General features: G+C 44.9%; 1 protein-coding gene across 1 annotated transcript in view; it reads left to right on the top strand.

Moving 5' to 3' along the window:
* Window positions 1-217: 217 nt before the first annotated feature.
* The window catches only part of LOC129869457 (tumor protein 63-like), a 272,771-nt gene continuing 264,122 nt past the window's right edge, over window positions 218-8,866 (top strand). The window contains exons 1-2 of the mRNA XM_055943896.1: window positions 218-4,447; window positions 4,534-4,654. The gene's annotated coding sequence lies outside the window, so the exon portion shown is untranslated. The remainder of the gene's footprint in view (window positions 4,448-4,533; window positions 4,655-8,866) is intronic.

Raw genomic sequence — 8,866 nt, 5'->3', positions numbered from 1 at the left:
GACTACCACCCAGTTACTGACCCTACCTCTTAACCACTAGACTACCACCCAGTTACTGACCCTACCTCTTAACCACTACCACCCAGTTACTGACCCTACCTCTTAACCACTAGACTACCACCCAGTTACTGACCCTACCTCTTAACCACTAGACTACCACCCAGTTACTGACCCTACCTCTTAACCACTAGACTACCACCCAGTTACTGACCCTACCTCTTAACCACTAGACTACCACCCAGTTACTGACCCTACCTCTTAACCACTAGACTACCACCCAGTTACTGACCCTACCTTTTAACCACTAGACTACCACCCAGTTACTGACCCTACCTCTTAACCACTAGACTACCACCCAGTTACTGACCCTACCTCTTAACCACTAGACTACCACCCAGTTACTGACCCTACCTCTTAATCACTAGACTACCACCCAGTTACTGACCCTACCTCTTAACCACTAACACCCAGTTACTGACCCTACCTCTTAACCACTAGACTACCACCCAGTTACTGACCCTACCTCTTAATCACTAGACTACCACCCAGTTACTGACCCTACCTCTTAACCGCTAGACTACCACCCAGTTACTGACCCTACTTCTTAACCACTAGACTACCACCCAGTTACTGACCCTACCTCTTAACCACTAGACTACCACCCAGTTACTGGCCCTACCTCTTAACCACTAGACTACCACCCAGTTACTGGCCCTACCTCTTAACCACTAGACTACCACCCAGTTACTGACCCTACCTCTTAACCACTACCACCCAGTTACTGACCCTACTTCTTAACCACTAGACTACCACCCAGTTACTGACCCTACCTCTTAACCACTAGACTACCACCCAGTTACTGACCCTACCTCTTAACCACTAGACTACCACCCAGTTACTGACCCTACCTCTTAACCACTACCACCCAGTTACTGACCCTACCTCTTAACCGCTAGGCTATCTGCCACCCCCGGAGTAAGCAGAACATCTAAAGCTGTTTACTCAAGACGGGGCCCTGATCTCCAGGACTCGATAGAGGAAGCAGTGGTGAAAAAAAGAGGCAGGCGAGGTGGCCTCCTGTAACGGCTGTCCTCGCTGACAGGGTTCCTGTAACGGCTGTCCTCGCTGACAGGGTTCCTGTAACGGCTGTCCTCGCTGACAGGGTTCCTGTAACGGCTGTCCTCGCTGACAGGGTTCCTGTAACGGCTGTCCTCGCTGACAGGGTTTCTGTAACGGCTGTCCTCGCTGACAGGGTTCCTGTAACGGCTGTCCTCGCTGACAGGGTTCCTGTAACGGCTGTCCTCGCTGACAGGGTTTCTGTAACGGCTGTCCTCGCTGACAGGGTTTCTGTAACGGCTGTCCTCGCTGACAGGGTTTCTGTAACGGCTGCCCTCGCTGACAGAACGAGAGGACCAAAACGCAGAGTGGTTAGTGTTCATATTTACTGAAAATCAACAAAACACTTCAAAATACAAAACAACCAACAAACGTGACAAAACCGAAACAGTCCTGTGTGGCAAAAAACCTGACACAGGAACAAACACCCACAAAACACACGTGAAACCCAGGCTGCCTTAGTATGATTCTCAATCAGGAACAACGATTGACAGCTGCCTCTGATAGAGAATCATACCCGGCCAAACACAAACATCCCAACATAGAAAATCACACATAGACAAACCCACCCCAACTCACGCCCTGACCATACTAAATAAATACAAGACAAAAGAAAACAAGTCAGGAACGTGACACCTCCAAACGAGATTTTATCTGCGAACAAATAAACCGCCTGTTCTGTCGGCAAATGTGCAGTCACTGGAAAAGAGACTTGATGATCTCCGTTTGAGACTATCCTATCAACGGGACGCGAACAACAGTAATATCAGTTTCTCGGAGTCTTGGCTCAACAAGGACATGGATAATATGTACCGGACGGAAGCCTCGGATAAGGCGGGGGAAGGGTGTGTCACTTTGTTTACAGCAAGTGGTGCACGATCTCTAATGTTAAGAAAGTCTCAAGTTTTTACTCGCCCGAGTTAGAATACCTCATAATAAACTACAGGCCATACTATTTTTCGTTGCTGTCGATTTTCCCACCACAAACCGATGCTGGCACTAAGACCGCACTCAATGAGCTGTATAGGACCACAAGCAAACAAGAAAACACATCCAGAGGCTGCACTTCTCATGGCCATTGATGCATTTAATGCCCTCCATCGCCTTCCCTTTGGCACATCTGACCATAACTCTATCCTCCTGATTCCTGCTTACAAGCAAAAACTCTAACAGGGAAGAACCAGTGATGCGCTCAATACGGAAATAGTCAGATGAAGCGGATGCTATGCTACAGGACTGTTTCGCTAGCACAGACTGGAATACGTTCCGGGAAGCGTAAAACAGGAAAAGCGTCAACACAGGACTAAGATTGAATCCTACTATGCGCGTCAGATGTGGCAGGGCTCACTACAAAGAGCTGCCAGGTGACGTGAGCCTACCAGACAAGATAAATGCCTTCTATTCTCGTATCAAGGCAAGCAACACTGAACCGTGCATGAGAAAACCAACTGTTACGGATGACTGTGTGAGTAAGACCTTAAAACAGATTAACATTCACAAGGCCACAGGGCAAGATCGATTACCAGGACGTGTACTTAGAGCATGTGCTGATCAGCTGGCAAGTATTTTGACTGACATTTTCAACCTCTCCCTGACAAAGTCTGTAATACGAACATGTTACAAGCAGACTGTTAGAGCCGATTTGGGCATATTTGTATAAAAGACTGAACATACTGAGCTCCATGTACATTTGTGTAAATATATTAAATATGAATGTATATGATGAAATATTAGGTATGTACCTTTTATGATTTATTTACCTGATTGAGATATATTCATTTGTAATTAGTGTAACTCAGTTTTTGCCCCCCCCCCCCCCCCACTCTTGCCCATTCATTGTACTGTGTTAATTGTGTTAGTATAAAGGCAGGAAGTTGGGCCTTCGGGGGGAGGAGTCCTTGCTAGATGCGGGAGCGGTATAGTTTTTTGACCATACAGACATACAGACATATAGACATACAGACATACATACAGAAAGACAGACAGGTCATATTATATTATGTATTTGCATTTCAAGTCATCTCTGCTTTAAGTTGATTGGAGAATACCTTTTTGTTAGATAAGAAGAATAAACATTTTTTGTTGCACCATATCCCTGGATCACATTGAATGTTTAGCCGTTTGGAAACGTTGAGTGTGGACTGTATGCGTACGAAACAACCCCGCTTCAGGCTTGGGCAGTGGCTACGGTAAAGAGGAAAGGAAGCCACTACACAGACCACCATAGTCCCTTTGCCCAAGAACGCCAAGGTAACCTGTCTGAATGACTTCTGACCCATAGCACTCACATCTGTAGTCATGAAATACTTTGAAAGGCTGGTCATGGCTCACATCAACCCCATCATCCCAGACACCCTGGAACCATTCCAATTTGCATACCGCCCCAACAGATCCACAGATGATGGAATGGCTGTTGCGTTCCACACTGACCTTTCCCATCTGGACAAGAGAAACACCTATGTGAAAATCGTGTTCATTGGCTAGTGTGGTGGTTAATTTCTTTATTATCAAATGAGGAGAGACAAACTTATCACACAAGTCAGAGTGTCACTTAAACTGAATCTTTATTAGCGAGAGCTTTGCGATAGCGGTGGCTGGTCGACGAATCACCCTCTGATGATTCGTTGAGAGCCACAACACAAAGGCTACTGAGATATTTTATAGCAAAGATCCACCCCTTAGTCGACATAACAAACTACAAATGTTTGGAATGTTTGGAACAAGGTGAGACTTTTTAAATGAGAAAGAAGTATCACGTAGCCAGATAGCATTCGCTATAAATTATCGTTCAGTTTGGTCCCTAAGACGAGGTTCTAATCTCGTTCCTGGTACTTCATAGTACAAAAACACCAACTCATCCAATGGCATAAATCAATTGTCAACTCCAGATACCCCCATCTCAAGTAAAACCCCTTCTTGACCCCACTCCTGGACAAGCTCACTGAGGGGAGTGAGCCTCTAGCTCATACACTATCCCAGGATAAGTGCAACATCAGAGGTGACATACAATGGTTCCAGACACTATCGCACACATCCCCCAATGCCAAAGGAGGGAGTGACTGGCGCACAGACATTGTGGAGACAAGTAATTGGTTCCCCATTAATCAGAACATCCCTTCACATGGTTTAAGAATAGGTAAAGACACATTCACATATGAAGACAATGTTCCCTCCTGTCCTCTTCCCTTTCTGATATTCTGCATAGCACCAGGGACATGTGAAAGACAAGACTGACCTCTCCCCTCTCTGGGCCCCAGGTGACTGAGCCCCAGCTGAGGGAGGAAGTGCAACTGCCAAAACCAGAGTCCGGAGGGATACATTCTAATAACAAGTATATCACATAAGCATATTATGCAGATAAGACATCTTAATTATTCGTGTTACACAACTAATTCTGATTCTTCCGGCACACTACAGCTCAGCGTTCAACACCAGAGTGCCCTCCAAGCTCATCACTAAGCTCAAGACCCTGGGATTGAACACCTCCCTGTGCAACTGGATCCTGGACTTCCAGACAGGCCACCCCCAGGTGGTGAGGGTAGGCAACAACACGTCTGCCACGCTGAATCTCAACACGGGGCCCTCTAAAACGTTTCCATGTTCGAGAGCTAGAGAACACCGCGTATTCATCTTCACCATGAAAAACAATAGCTCTGGGGAATATGTTAGAAATGTCTGACTTGTTTAATTGGATGTAGGGTGAACTATTCACTGGTGCTATAATCCAGACTTTTGAAATATAGTGGAATGGATGACTTAAGTACAGTAGCAGTTGTTATAACTGTTTTTGTTCATAACCTCATGTTTATAACCTCTGTTTATAAGATCATGTTTACAAACTCTGTTTATAACATCATGTTTATAACATCATGTTTATAACCTCTGTTTATAACCTCTGTTTATAACCTTATGTTTACAAACTCTGTTTATAACCTCTGTTTATAACATCATGTTTATAACATCATGTTTATAACATCATGTTTATAACATCATGTTTATAAACTCTGTTTATAACCTCTGTTTATAACCTTATGTTTACAAACTCTGTTTATAACCTCATGTTCATAACATCATGTTTATAACATCATGTTTATAACCTCTGTTTATAACCTCTGTTTATAACCTCATGTTTATGACCTCTGTTTATAACCTCTGTTTATAACCTCTGTTTATAACATCATGTTTATAACCTCTGTTTATAACCTCTGTTTATAACATCATGTTTATAACCTCTGTTTATAACCTCATGTTATAACCTCTGTTTATAACCTCATGTTTATAACCTCATGTTTATAACCTCATGTTTATGACCTCATGTTTATGACCTCTGTTTATAACCTATGTTTATAACCTTGTGTTTATAACCTCGTGTTTATAACCTCTGTTTATAACCTCTATTTATAACATCATGTTTATAACCTCACTTTCCATTTAAAGGTCATTTCCATTTAAAGGTAATGTCCATGTTTAGGTCATGTCCACTTTTAGGTCATTTCCAGCATTCATGATTTGCGAACTCCACGAACATCAGAAAAATTGCCTTAACAAGGCAAATTGTCTGTATTGCAATAATGAAACACTGATTCTGACTGAATCCAAGCTTTACTAGTAAGTTATGGTTGATGTAGATGTAGTAGTGTATTTGGTTGGTTAATCCTACAGTTTCTCGTGAAGGTTTAAAAACTTTTGAAAACGTTGGTCCCGGGACCTCCGAGTGTTTAGTTCTCCTGAGCCCTGTGTGTTGACAGTGATAAACTCAATCAAAACTCCTTTGTGATTGAAGTTCAGGCTGAACCACAGTGAAAGGGCTGAGTAAACAGTGAAATTGAATAGCCTCTAAAACACAGACACACACCTACACACACACCTACACACACACACACACACACACACACACACACACACACACACACACACACACACACACACACACACACACACACACACACACACACACACACACATATATATACACACACACACACGCACAAACACATACAAAATACACACACATACACACACATACAAAACACACACACACACACAGGCAGGTTTAAGATGGTGTCAATGTGGCACTATGTCACCACTCACCAATTTGCCCTGTTGTCCTTTACAAATTGTTTTTCAAGACCTTGGGCTGTATTTTCAGATGGTGTTAAGGCGGGGCTAGGGTCAAACGCAATTTCTACTTGTAAAAGCTGGAGCCAGGGTTGGTAGTTTACCTGTCTTTATACTAGCTTGCTTGCGTTGAGGTGGGAGGGGTGGAAATATTTTAAGTGTGTCCTTTAAACCGTGCGCAAATGTGCCAATTTCAAGCAGCGCTACTGGTAATATTTAAGACTCACCAAAATCTGGTTTTAGCGGTAACGCAATTGGTAATGGAATCTATTTTGCCAGCGGAGGTGCACAGTAGCCTAGTCAGTAGCCTAACCAGTAGCCTAGTCAGTAGACTAGTCAGTAGCCTAGTTAGTAGCTGAGTAGCTGGTCAGTAGCCTGGTCAGTAGCCTGGTCAGTAGCCTAGTCAGTAGCCTAGTCAGTAGCCTAGTCAGTAGCCTAGTCAGTAGCCCAGTCAGTAGCCCAGTCAGTAGCCTAACCAATAGCCTAGTCAGTAGCCTAGTCAGTAGCCTAGTCAGTAGCCTAGTCAGTAGCCTAACCAGTAGCCTAACCAGTAGCCTAGTCAGTAGCCTAATCAGTAGCCTAGTCAGTAGCCCAGTCAGTAGCCTAACCAATAGCCTAACCAATAGCCTAGTCAGTAGGCTATTGGTTTATACTAGCTTGCTTGCGTTGAGGTGGGAGGGGTGGAAATATTTTAAGTGTGTCCTTTAAACCGTGCAAAAATGTGCCAATTTCAAGCAGCGCTACTGGTAATATTTAAGACTCACCAAAATCTGGTTTTAGCGGTAACGCAATTGGTAATGGAATCTATTTGCCAGCCAGCGGAGGTGCACAGTAGCCTAGTCAGTAGCCTAATCAGTAACCTAGTCAGTAGCCTAACCAGTAGCCTAGTCAGTAGCCTAGTCAGTAGCCTAGTCAGTAGCCTAGTTAGTAGCTGAGTAGCTGGTCAGTAGCCTGGTCAGTAGCCTAGTCAGTAGCCTAATCAGTACCCTAATCAGTAGCCTAGTCAGTAGCCTAGTCAGTAGCCTAGTCAGTAGCCTAACCAGTAGCCTAACCAGTAGCCTAGTCAGTAGCCTAGTCAGTAGCCTAGTCAGTAGCCTAGTCAGTACCCTAATCAGTAGCCTAGTCAGTAGCCTAGTCAGTAGCCTAGTCAGTAGCCTAGTCAGTAGCCCAGTCAGTAGCCTAACCAGTAGCCTAGTCAGTAGCCTAGTCAGTAGCCTAGTCAGTAGCCTAATCAGTAGCCTAGTCAGTAGCCTAACCAGTAGCCTAGTCAGTAGCCTAGTCAGTAGCCTAGTCAGTAGCCTAGTCAGTAGCCTAATCAGTAGCCTAGTCAGTAGCCTAACCAGTAGCCTAGTCAGTAGCCTAGTCAGTAGCCTAGTCAGTAGCCTAGTTAGTAGCTGAGTAGCTGGTCAGTAGCCTGGTCAGTAGCCTAGTCAGTAGCCTAGTCAGTAGCCTAGTCAGTAGCCTATTCAGTAGCCTAGTCAGTAGCCTAACCAGTAGCCTAACCAGTAGCCTAACCAGTAGCCTAGTCAGTAGCCTAATCAGTAGCCTAGTCAGTAGCCCAGTCAGTAGCCTAACCAATAGCCTAACCAATAGCCTAGTCAGTAGCCTAGTCAGTAGCCTAGTCAGTAGCCTAACCAGTAGCCTAACCAGTAGCCTAGTCAGTAGCCTAGTCAGTAGCCTAACCAGTAGCCTAACCAGTAGCCTAGTCAGTACCCTAATCAGTAGCCTAGTCAGTAGCCTAACCAGTAGCCTAACCAGTAGCCTAGTCAGTAGCCTAGTCAGTACCCTAACCAGTAGCCTAGTCAGTAGCCTAGTCAGTACCCTAATCAGTAGCCTAGTCAGTAGCCTAGTCAGAACCCTAATCAGTAGCCTAGTCAGTAGCCTAGTCAGTACCCTAATCAGTAGCCTAGTCAGTAGCCTAGTCAGTACCCTAATCAGTAGCCTAGTCAGTAGCCTAACCAGTAGCCTAACCAGTGGCCTAGTCAGTAGCCTAGTCAGTAGCCTAACCAGTAGCCTAACTAGTAGCCTAGTCAGTAGCCTAGTCAGTAGCCTAGTCAGTAGCCTAGTCAGTACCCTAGTCAGTAGCCTAGTCAGTAGCCTAGTCAGTACCCTAATCAGTAGCCTAGTCAGTAGCCTAGTCAGTAGCCTAGTCAGTAGCCTAGTCAGTAGCCTAACCAGTAGCCTAACCAGTAGCCTAGTCAGTAGCCTAGTCAGTACCCTAATCAGTAGCCTAGTCAGTAGCCTAATCAGTAGCCTAGTCAGTAGCCTAACCAGTAGCCTAGTCAGTAGCCTAGTCAGTACCCTAATCAGTAGCCTAGTCAGTAGCCTAATCAGTACCCTAATCAGTAGCCTAGTCAGTAGCCTAGTCAGTAGCCTAGTCAGTAGCCTAACCAGTAGCCTAACCAGTAGCCTAGTCAGTAGCCTAGTCAGTACCCTAATCAGTAGCCTAGTCAGTAGCCTAGTCAGTAGCCTAGTCAGTAGCCTAGTCAGTAGCCTAGTCAGTAGCCTAATCAGTAGCCTAGTCAGTAGCCTAGTCAGTACCCTAATCAGTAGCCTAGTCAGTAGCCTAGTCAGTACCCTAATCAGTAGCCTAGTCAGTAGCCTAGTCAGTACCCTAATCAGTAGCCTAGTC

This window comes from Salvelinus fontinalis, chromosome 14 (assembly GCF_029448725.1).
Source record: "Salvelinus fontinalis isolate EN_2023a chromosome 14, ASM2944872v1, whole genome shotgun sequence".
Lineage (NCBI taxonomy): Eukaryota > Metazoa > Chordata > Actinopteri > Salmoniformes > Salmonidae > Salvelinus > Salvelinus fontinalis.
The sequence above is the reverse complement of the archived record's forward strand: the minus strand, read 5'-3'. Positions and strand labels throughout refer to the sequence as shown.